Source organism: Palaemon carinicauda, chromosome 12 (assembly GCF_036898095.1).
Source record: "Palaemon carinicauda isolate YSFRI2023 chromosome 12, ASM3689809v2, whole genome shotgun sequence".
NCBI classification, from domain to species: Eukaryota; Metazoa; Arthropoda; class Malacostraca; order Decapoda; family Palaemonidae; genus Palaemon; species Palaemon carinicauda.
Window position 1 is genome coordinate 156,999,354 of NC_090736.1, and position 12,500 is coordinate 157,011,853.

Consider the following 12,500-nt stretch of genomic DNA (forward strand, 5'->3'; position numbering starts at 1 on the left):
TTATATTCCGGCGAATCTTTAGGATATTAGGACAATTTCATAGCAAGTTGTTGGATCTTTAGCTAATTTTGAGGTTTTTTATTATAATAGTCCAACTTCAGTTTCTCCAACTCCTTATCATGTTACAAATACTTTCCTGGCGATCTATCAACTTTCTACTCCTCCCTTTACTTCATAGTCTATATTTGTTACTCATATTGTTACAAATCTTCATTGATTTTGATAGATTTGTTGGCATTAATCGTCTAATTCTTCATTATTTCTTTAATTTTTTACTATTGCTGTTCGAAATACTCAGCAGGGACTTTGTACCATATACTTGAAGACTCCGAGTTCTTAGGTGAGCTTTTGATCTAAGATATCTGTGAGCCAGAAACTCTTTGCGGTTTATGAACTGTCTACTGATTTTCAGCCAGGACAAACAAGTTCCTGAAATTGTTTCCAACTCAACCTTTTGTTTTCTTGCCTTTGTAATATGAGTTGTATAAGGTCTTTGTTATTCGGGTCTTTAGCATAATTTAGTACCTTAAGCACATTTTCTTTGTTGCATTCTTAATAGTTCTGAACAGAGGTCTGGTACAGTAGCTACAAATCGTTGTACAATTTGAGCTCAATAAGCTTGTTTTGTAAGATATACTAGTCTTACGAATCTTCTATGTTAGACACGAAATCAGGCACTTATGACTAAAAAGCTCTTTGGATTGTTTTTTTGAGCTCGATTTGGTTTATGCTTTCTTAATCGATTTGGAATAACTGTCGAAGTAAGGCTTCTCTGATGGGTTTAAAAGCGTAGTTTTCGTTGATTTGGTCCTTTAGGCTATTTACTTATATGTATGCTTAATTTGGTATTTCGAATAGGTTGTAGACCTCTATTATTTGAGAAGAAAATTCTTCTGAACAGAGAGATGGACTTTAGGTAACGTTTTCTGACTCGATAAATTCAATGAAACACAGCTTAAATTCATCAAACGTCAGTTCTTCCGATTCTTTAAATTTTTCGGATATCCTTTGTACAATCTGAGCCTTATATTTAGAATACTATTCTTGCTCGCAGGCTTAAAATATGTCTTATGCCATGACTACAATTTGGTTTTGGTTTTTTATAGGCTAATTAATTGAATAACAAGTTGAGGGTGTTGTTGAAACTGACAGGTTCGTAACTCTCTGGTGGTAGGATTTTGGGAGTTTCGTCTTGGTTTTCTTCTTGTTGAAAGTTTTGGGATTAATTGTGTTACTCGATTTGTTGATTTTCTTGAATTTGTTCTGCGAATTCTTCTTGATTTAATATTTCTGTTTGTTCAATATGGTTGATTTGTTGAACTTCCTCAAGTTTTGGTTACTGCTGATCAGTTTCAACTGGGTCTTCTGTGGATTTTTCTTAAGGTTAACCTTGGGTAGTTTGAATTTCCTACTAATTTGGTATTTCTTCCTTTTATTCGTCTTATTGATTGAACAATTCTATGAATTAATCCAATTAAAAGACTTCGATGTCTTAGTGCTGTAGTAGCTTTTTAATGACTCTTTCTCTGATGGGTTTGTAAATATATTATTCATTACAAAGGTTTATTATGTCTTAGTTTTTCGATATTTTTTCATTGTCTAAAGGGTCAGAAGCTTTTGAAAATAAAAATTCTAATTGATCTTGGAATGTTTCAGGTAATTAAGTAATAATAAACCCTGATAAAAAAAAAAAAAAAAAAAAAAGATTTTCGACCTGTGTGGATAAATTATTGCAGGGACGATACAGTAGGCGAAATTTTAGGTGTTTGTATATATTTTTGTAATTTGATTTATTTTTGTTCTCATAGATTCAGTATGATGTATTTGGTAAAAACATCAATAGATGTAATAAAAAAAAATTACATTATGGGTGAATTATTGTAGAATGAGATATTCAGTGATCTACGGTATATTGTAACCGGAGAGGAACGAATTTCCAGTTAGTTTTCTTTATGAGATAAAACAGAATTTTTGGAAATATACTCTATAAAATATACTTATTTATTAAAGAAAAATCTCAAATACATGAAAGAGATAATTTCAAAATAAAAATTTTCAAAATGATGTTTCGTGTGATTTAATCTAACCGTATAGTTAGTTTTCGTTATATGAGATAAAACAGAATTTTTGGAAATATAATATAGAAAATATATTTAGATATTAAAAAAAAAAGAAATCTTAAATGCAAGAAAGAAATAATTTCAAAAGCAAAATTTTCTAAATGATATTCGGGGAGATTTTAATTTAACTGTATAGGTAGTTTTCGTTATATGAGATAAATCAGAATTTTTTGAAATATACTCTAGAAATTATATTTATCAATTAAGAAAAAAAGCTTAATTACAATTAAAAGATCATTTCAAAAGCAGAATTTTCTAAATAATATTCCGTAAGATTTAATTTAACCGTTTGGTTAGGTGACGGATAGGTTTGCTTAAAGCAAATGAGCGTTAAAGACTAATGCACGCACACAAACATAGCCACTCCAACAATTACTAACATAACAGACACCTCACACATCTTGAGGTGTCAGTCTAACCACGCCAGGACTCCTCGCTGCTGGGAGGAAGGACGCTGATGACTATAGCCAGTTTTTTTTTAGTGAGGTAGATTTGCACCGACTCGCAGGGTTGCCCTTTTAGCTCGGAAAAGTTTCCTAACAGCTGATTGGTCGGAAGTATTCGAACGAAAATACTTCCGATCAATCAGTTATTAGGAAACTTTTCCGAGCTAAAAGGGCACCCCTGCGAGTCGGTGCTAATCTGTCTCACTAAAAAAAAAATTGTCCATAGTACAACACATGAACATATGTTACTGGGGTCTAGGCGATGTCAGGCAGGGCAGCCGATTGTGACTACGGTCTACCCCAAAGCCAGAGCAAAGTCCTTCAAAAGAAGACAACCGTGCTTACCACATACAAAATATATATATATATATATATATATATATATATATATATATATATATATATATATATATATATATATATATATATATATATACAGATAAATAAGTAAATAAATAACATGGTAATAGAAAGAATAAATAGAAGTTAGTTTTGCTATGTAACATAAAACTGAATTTCGGGAAAATATCCAGAAATTACAGCTGTATTCTTTCCTGCATACGGACTTTTAAATTTGCATTAACAGGTGAACATACAAACGAAAGCTAAATAATACAGTATTGTCAGCATAAAAGGAAAATACATTCATAACGACACGATACCCGACAATATGAAGTAGAGATAATGTTTTTTTCATCCAAAATAAAAATAAAAAATAAAAAATGGCAAAAACACCGGGCTGAAAATATTTTCGAAAACAAATCCCTTGATGAACGAATCATTTTAAAAAAATGGTTTCGTCAGTGAATATGAAAAATATCCTCTGTTCTGGGGATAAGTGCTCTTATGAATTTGCTATCGATTGATGCATTTTCCATCGCAAAAATCATATTCTACTGCGATATCATGAAATATTGTTCTCGCCATAAATAGAATGAAAATAGTTAACAGTAGTTAAGCGGAAATGATTTTCCAAGAGTGCTACATCGGCAGCTGTCAAAAACCTAGGCAAATGCTTATTTTCAGAATTTTGACAAATCTGGACCCAGGTGTAATGAAAAGTATACAGTATTATATTATCTTATTTTCTGGGTCTTTATTCGCATTAATATATAAAGGTTATGTTATTAATTCCCCTATTGACGGTCTGTATTATTATTATTTTTTTTTTTTTTGCAACTTCATGAATTTTAATTTTCTTGTAGTCTAAATAAGATATATATATATATATATATATATATATATATATATATATATATATATATATATATATATATACTGTATATATATATATATATATATATATATATATATATATATATATATATACTGTATATATATATATATATATATATATATATATATATATATATATATATATATATATATATATATATATCTTTTTTTAAATTGAAGAAATAGAAAATTATTCACATTGAATAATTCTAAGTATTAAAGTAATTATGCATGAAATACCCCATTAAGTTTTGAGGTCAACAAACAAAAAATTACAAAAAAAAAAAAAAAAAAAACAACAACGAAGGATATTTTGAACATTAATCTATATCTGGAGTATTCATAATTAGCATTGCTGAACATTGAGAGAGAGAGAGAGAGAGAGAGAGAGAGAGAGAGAGAGAGAGAGAGAGAGAGAGAGAGAGAGTATTTGATGATAGTAAAATATAAGAAAAAAAATAATTAGAGTCAGTAACCCAAAACCTGTTTGTTAAATACACATCAAAAACAAGTTTTCCTCGTTAAGAGTATATGAGATTCTTACATTCTTCTCAGTTAGGTCATAAAATTTCCTTTTAATGTCTGATTTCCCTTGCACCCACTATATTCCCATAGATCTACTTTACAATTCTCTTCTACTGATATAATTTAAGGGTTTAAAGGCCGCTCATGAATTGCAGAAGCAAGGGACAGTGACATTGCCCTATCAAGTAGGATAATGCCCTAGTGACTAACCATATTACATGTGATCAGCGCCCAAGCCCCTTCTCCAACAAGCTAGGACCAAGGAGGGCCAGGCAATGGCTGCTGATGATTCAGCAGATAGACCTATAGGATCCCCTAACCCCTTATTCTTAGCTCACAAGGATGGTGGGGTTGTAGCGACCAAAGGAACTAACGAGTTTGAATGGGACTCGAACCCCAGTCTGGCAATCACCAGCCAAGGACGCTACCACCATTTAGATTAATTAACTATAAGCCTTTGCATTAATTTGAATCATATTATCACAAACAAACAAAAATTCCCATAAATTAAAACTTATGAAATGGAAGCATTTATCACCTTATATTGAAATGAAAAATATCATAATTAATGAAGTAGTAGTAGCAGCAGTAATAGTAGTAGCGCTAGTAATAGTAGTAATTGTGGTAGACGTACGAAGAGTGATGTTAGTAGTGGTAGAAGTTATAGAGTTGTTGTTGTCGTCGTTGTTGTTGTTGTTATTGTTGTTGTTGTTGTTGAATAAATGGAGGACAAGGAACATCTAACAGGACAACAACAAAATTATAAGTTCCCAAAACAGCAAAAGGGCAAAAATAGAAGTAAAGAGTCAAATGTCAGTAAGAGCGATGGTGTTGTAGTTCTAGAAGTTATAGAGTTGTTGTTGTTGTTGTTGTTGTTGTTGTTGTTGTTGTTGTTATGGTTGTTGTTGTTGTTGTTGTTGTTGAAAATCTGGAAAGGAAAGGAAGATCTGAAAAAAGAAACCACTAAATCATCAAAAGTCCCAATAAACAGCAAAAAAAAAAAAAAAAAAAAAACAGTCAGGAGTGATGGTGTTGGTAGTTATAAAAGTTCTCGATTATAGTTGTTGTTGTTGTTGTTGTCGTTGTTGTTGTTGTTGTTATTTTTTAATAACTGGAAGTGAAGGGAACATATTGCGAGAACACAACTAAATTATAAAAAGTATCCAAAAAGCAGCAAATATACCAAAAAAAAAAAGAAAAAAAAAAATAACAGTCAAATGTCCTCGGAGTAGTTGAAGAAGTTATCGAGTTGTTGTTGTTGTTGTTGTTGTTGAATAATTAGAAGGGAAGGAAACATCTAACAGGAACACAACAAAAATATCAGAAATCTCATAAAACAACAAAAGGAAAAATTCCGAACAGTCAAATGCCCCTGGGAGTGATGCTGTAGGTAGCTAAAGAAGTTATCGAGTTGTTGTTGTTGTTGTTGTTGTTGTTTAATAGCTGGAAGGGAGTGGAATATCTAACAAGAAAACAATGAAATTATCAAAAGGAAAATTAAAAAGAAAAAGAAAAAAACAGTCAAACGCCCTTAGTAGTGATTGTGTTAATAGCAATGGAAATTATCTAGTTATTGTTGTCGTTTAATAATTAGAAAGGAAAGAGACTTATAACAAGAAAACAAATATATTATAAATAGTTCCCAAAAACAACCAAATAAAACAAAAATAAATAAGTAAACAATCAAAGGCCCCTAGGAGTGATTGTGTTAATAGCTATGGAAATTATCTAGTTGTTGTTGTTGTTGTTGTGGTTGTTGAATAATTGGAAAGGACAAGAACATATGATAAGAAAACAGATAAATTATAAAAAGTAACCAAAAAAAAAAAAGAAAAAATAAAGAAATAAATAAACAGTCAAATGCCCCTAGCAGTGATTGTGTTAATAGCAATGGATCTAGTTGTTGTTGTTGTTGTTGTTGTTGTTGAATAATTGGAAAGGACAAGAACTTAAGATAAGAAAACAGATGAATTATAAAAAGTACCCCCAAAAAAGAAAAAAAAAAGAAAAAATAAACAGTCAAATGCCCCTAGGATTGATTGTGTTAATAGCAATCGAAATGATCTAGTTGTTGTTGTTGTTGTTGTTGTTGTTGTTGAATAATTGGAAAGGACAGGAACATATAATAAGAAAACGAATAAATTATAAAGAGTACCCAAAAAAAAACACCAACAAAAATAAATAAATAAAGTCAAATGCCACTAACGAAAAGCATCAACAAAATGACCAAGGGAGAAAAGATGGTTTCTCCTAAAGTTCCTCTGATTCCAAATCAAAAGTTAAGGACACGATTTTTGACACTTAAGTCCCATTCTCGTGCAAATGTTGGTCGTCTAAGGGTTTAGTTGCAAGAAAATTAGTGTTGCAAAGTGGGAAGGCTTGCTATTTTTTAAACAGGCTGTGGATTATACATTTTTTTCTCTTTTTTTTTACTGGTGGTATTCTAGGATACTGTTTTACATTTAGATGACCCTTGTTACTACTCGCTGGTTGCTGTTTAAGTAGTGGCTATGCTTTGTGTTGCAGAGGGTAATTTAAAGCAATACTGTGTTTTTAATACATTTTATCCTTAAGAAAAACCTTTTTTAAAGCAACTAAAAGGAAGAAACTTCATCAAAGTACAGACTAAACAAGAGGCCAATTTTAAAACAGTTGTTTCAGGCCATAGTATAAAAGAGAGTTACAGCTGCCTTTTTGAAGCAATACTTGGTTTTTATACATTTTATCCTTAAGAAAAGCTTTAAAAGAAACTAAATAAAAGAAACTTCATCAAAGTACAGATTAAACAAGAGGCCAATTGGAGAACAGTTGTGTCTGATCATAGTCCGGAAAAAAGAGGCAATAAAAGAAAAATAAAAAATCTTGAACATTACTATTTTTATATTTTATATCCGTGAGAAAACTTATTTAAAGTAACTAAGATGAAAAAAATAATTAAACTGCAGGGTAAGTAAGAGGCCAATTGGAAAACAGTTGTTTCTGATTATGGTCTGAAAAAAAAGGCAATAAAAGATAAAGCAATATATCTTGAGCATTACTCTGATTTTATATTTTATATCCTTAAGAAAACTTATTTAAAGTAACTAAAGGAAAGATGATTAAACTACAGACTAAGTAAGAGACCAATTGCACAACAGTTGAACAGTTGTTTCAGATCATGGCCTAAAAAAGGCAATAAAAGAAAAAAACAAGAAAAGTTGAAGAGGGTGAAACAGTGTGAGGGTGGGGGGGGGGTGTTCCATGGCCCACGATTGAGTCAAAACAAGGGGAGTGAGTGAGAGGGGGGGGGAAGGGGGAGGGGGGATGTTGAGAGGGAGCAAGTCCACCACATCCTTTAGAGAGGGGTTATGCAGGAAAGGAAAAGTTTTTGGTGATGTGGGGGGGGATGTGCAAGAGAATGGGGCGAGTGCAAGAAAGAGTTAAGGATCTTGCTGAGGAGAAGAAAACACCGTGGAAGAAAAACCGAGCGGAGATGAAGAGAGAGAGAGAGAGAGAGAGAGAGAGAGAGAGAGAGAGAGAGAGAGAGAAGGACCGGAGACCCCTCAGGATGCGCCTAGAGCCAATCTGTGAATCATTATTTGCAAGACTAGAGGTGAACCTTCGCGTTTCTTTTGTTTATTTTCATTCTTTTCCTTCTTCTCCTTTTTATTTTATTTACGTCTGCCAGTTGTGAGGACGGTAATCCCAGCTAGATTCTCAGTTAACTGGCTCTTTTATTTCCCAATTCATTTGCCTCAACTCATTTGCATGAGGTATTCACTTACACTTTTTTTAATCAACCTTGATCTCCCCAGCCCCCCCTACTCTTGGTCTCGGCCATTACTTGTACTCCTTCTTCTTCTTACCTGTATAGAGTGAGAAATGTACAGCAATGCAGCCAGAAGGAAATGCCCAGGGTACTTGGAGGGCAGTGTTTATTATGTGTGTGTGTTTGTGTGTGTGTGCTTATGTGTGTGTGTGTTTTCTTGTGCTTAGGGTAGGATAGAATAGGTACAGTAGAAGATACGATATGAGAGAGAGAGAGTGAGAGAGAGAGATGTGTGTAAGTGTTTTTTGTGTTTAGGGTAGGATAGACTAGGTAAGGTAAGGAGAGAGAGAGAGAGAGAGAGAGAGAGAGAGAGAGAGAGAGAGATGTGTTTTCTTTTGTTTTAGGGTGGGATAGAATAGGTAAAGTAGAGAGAGAGAGAGAGAGAGAGAGAGAGAGAGAGAGAGAGAGAGAGAGAGAGAGAGAGAGATGGATGTGTGTATGTGTTTTTTGTGTTTAGGGTAGGATAGAATAGGTAAGGTGAGGAGAGAGAGAGAGAGAGAGAGAGAGATGTGTGTATGTTTTTGTGTTTAGGGTAGGATATAATAGGTAGTTTAGGGATTGCGGAGAGAGAGAGAGAGAGAGAGAGAGAGAGAGAGAGATGTCTGTGTATGTGTTTTAGTGTATAGGGTAGGATAGAATAGGTAGTTTAGGGATTGCGGAGAGAGAGAGAGAGAGAGAGAGAGAGAGAGAGAGAGAGAGAGAGATGCGTGTATGTTTTTGTGTATAGGGTAGGATAGAATAGGTAGTTTAGGGATTGCGGAGAGAGAGAGAGAGAGAGAGAGAGAGAGAGAGAGAGAGAGAGATGTCTGTGTATGTGTTTTTGTGTATAGGGTAGGATAGAATAGGTAGTATAGGGATTGCGGAGAGAGAGAGAGAGAGAGAGAGAGAGAGAGAGAGAGAGAGAGAGAGAGAGAGAGAGAGAGAGAGAGAGGTATATGTAAATTTATCTATATTTATTATAAACAATGTGAAAGTGCGCTTATATTTGCATGAATATGATCTCAATCATAAGTTTTGCTATATATTTGCATCAATCAAATCTCATTTATAAGTTCCGTTTCTCCACTTCTCGTTTTCATATCTCGAGAATCCTCTAAGGATTGAAGTCAAAGGATAACGCCTAAGGTATTTATAGTGTCGTGTTTATTCACTCACTCTCTCTCTCTCTCTCTCTCTCTCTCTCTCTCTCCTCTCTCTCTCTCTCTCTCTCTCTCTCACGCTTAGCACAAATCAGGCCAAAGGTAACGGATACAAATTGGAATGGAAAAGATACAACACCACTCAATGTGGCAATTTCTTTACATACAAAATAGCAAATACTCATAATAGACTTCCAGCGGATATAGGGTAAACTAGTTCAATAAGTTAGACAAGATCATAAAAACTCTAAATGCTTAAACTAAATCGCTCTACCTAAGAGAAAATGAAGTCTCCGCGGATGGACTAAAAAGTCTTTGAGACATCCAAAATCCTTTTAACTCCTTGAAACTCTCTCTCTCTCTCTCTCTCTCTCTCTCTCTCTCTCTCTCTCTCTCTCTCTCTCTCTCTCTCTCTCTCTCTCTCTCTCCACGGTAAACGAGTTCAAGAATAAGTTAGACAAGATCACAAAGACTCTCTTAATGCTTAAACTAAGTCGCTCTATCAAAGACCATATGGAGTCCTCGCCGATGAACTAAAATGTCTTTGAGACATACAAAATCCTTCTCTCTCTCTCTCTCTCTCTCTCTCTCTCTCTCTCTCTCTCTCTCTCTCTCTCTCTCTCTCCAGCGGATGTAGTAAACAGTATCACGGTAAACGAGTTCAAGAATAAGTTAGACAAGATCATAAAAACTCTAAATGCTTAAACTAAATCACTCTACCAAAGAGCAAATGGATTCTCCGCGGGTGTACAAAAAGTCATTAACACATTCAAAATCCTTGTAATTCTCTCTCTCTCTCTCTCTCTCTCTCTCTCTCTCTCTCTCTCTCTCTCTCTCTCTCTCTCTCTATTGCAGTCTAAATATCCTGGACTAAACGCCTGAGTTTGCTATAACAAATACCTACGTTTATGTCATTTGATTTCTTAACTACTTATTTTCTATGCATTACAGTTATGTTTGTTCTTCATTGATTGTTTACAGGGAACTATCTATGTAGTCTTCTTCGTCTTGATTTGTTATTAGTTTAATATTACTTTCCCATTTATTCATTGTTTCCATTCTCATAATGCTACTGTTATACGATATTTTTCATTGTTTTTTTTTCTCATCACAATGATATATTCAATACCTGTAACTCTTATTCTTATTTACTATCGGTACTGTGAGATTTTGAATATACTTCGCAACATCCCTACATTCTCACAAATTACTGGATATTCTTCTATCAATCACCAAGTTTAAACTAATTTACAGGAAATTTTCCTGTCTGACTTCAAGTGTACATGTAAGATTTCTACCACCTTAAAAGAATTAGAATATCACAATAGGAAAATCAATGGAAAAGTTAAAAGATTTTTGTTCTTTGGCCAAAAGTTTACAATAGGACGCAACAATTATCAAAAACTTCAAAAGTCTGGCTGATTACAATACGCAACAGTGACAGGTGCAGATAGGTTACATAATGTCATACCCAGAAGAATTCTTAGCTTGTGAGATTGATTTCAGCCAAGTGCAACAGTTATAGATTTATTTACTTAACTATATTTTTAAACTTTTATATGCATATGTAATCACAAAAAAAAATTCCTTAATACACACTGTTAGAAATTTGCCGTAAAAGAAACCCCATGAAAATTCTGGAATAAATATTGCCAGGAATTTACTGTTTTAAAAACCAATATACAGACGTGATATTACGGCCACCAGGTCGTAAATGATGATAACAAAGTAGGGTAAAAATTACTGTCGCCTGTATTTTACTGACATACAGCTGAGAACAGTATATTTTTACGGAGATTTCCTGATTAAGCGTAGTTTCATCCGTAAACTAATATAGTCCTGATGGAAAATCACTCTAGTAAATTATTCTAAACACGTGTCGACAACATGATAAATGATGAAACGTAAATATAGTTTTACAGTTGTTCTGGAAACTTTGAACGCCACTTTTGTCTATTAATTATAAACGTAGAGTAACATGAACAAGTACCATACATTTAGAGAACACACAAACATATTCCAAAGTTCAAGATATAAGAAAAAAAAGGGGGGTGGGCGTTATGCAAAAGTTAATACTGGGAACATTTTTAGACACAAATCGATGAGAACGTTCCGTGTTCTTCTGTCGGTGATTAATGTATTGCGATGAAGTGACAGATATAGTGCTAGTAATCTAGCCGTCTATCTGCACTGATATGGCTCGCCAGGCCAATCCTGGACTTAATCCTCGCGGATAAGCTTTAGAATAACCACATTTTTAAGGGTAATATCGCAAAAGTATGCAAGAACTGAACGTCATCAACATCAAAATAAGAAAGTAGAAATATTTGGAAATTTTCGAGATAAATCTCAGCTTGTACTTTGAGATTTATAAAGAAAAAGAAATCCTACTAAGAGGAGTTATGCATCAAGATGAATATTAATTTAAACATGGATTTTCTAGTAGAATATATAAGCAAGGAGTTTCACGAAGAAAATGGCATATTTTCAAGAAGGCTTGACTGTAGAGGAAGAAAGAACCGTAGTTATGAATAATCTAAATGGGAGAGGGTCGGGCAATTACTTAAGAGGTGACAGCTGAAAAATAGTTGAAGAATTGTAAACTTCCATAGAGGGTTCATAGGGTTATGGGTGGAGTTCTATTATAAGGGAACGTAACGAAGAGTTTGCTTACGAATTAGGTAGACATTTTTTTAGAATATGCAAGAGAAATGTAATTAAGTAGATACAGCATTTCTAAGTGTATCTATAAAATTATAACATTACTTATCATATCTGTGAAATAATAAGAGTGCCAAGTTTAGGGTAGCAGTGAAATTGTAATATTACATTATGTACCTGTGCACCTAACTATCTCCGCCAACGAATTTGGAAGGATGTTATGTTTTCGTCCCTGTTTGTTTGTGTGTGTGTTTGTTTCTTTGTGAACACCTTCCTGGCCACAATTTTAATCGTAGAGTAATGAAACTTGCAGGGTTTGACTGTTATGTAAAAATCTGGAAATGATAAAATTTTGGAAGGTGAAGGTCAAATGTCAAGGTTACAGACAAGCAAAATGTCCAATTCACGTAATAAACCATAAGTTTGGACATCATTGTCAGAGAGACTTCAAATTTGGTTTATATTTGAGTGTATGAAAATCCACGCCAGTTAATACATGTTAAAGGCAAAGGTCAAGGTCGAGCAAAAGATCGAGAAATAAGCTGCCAAGGCGGAGATCTGCACA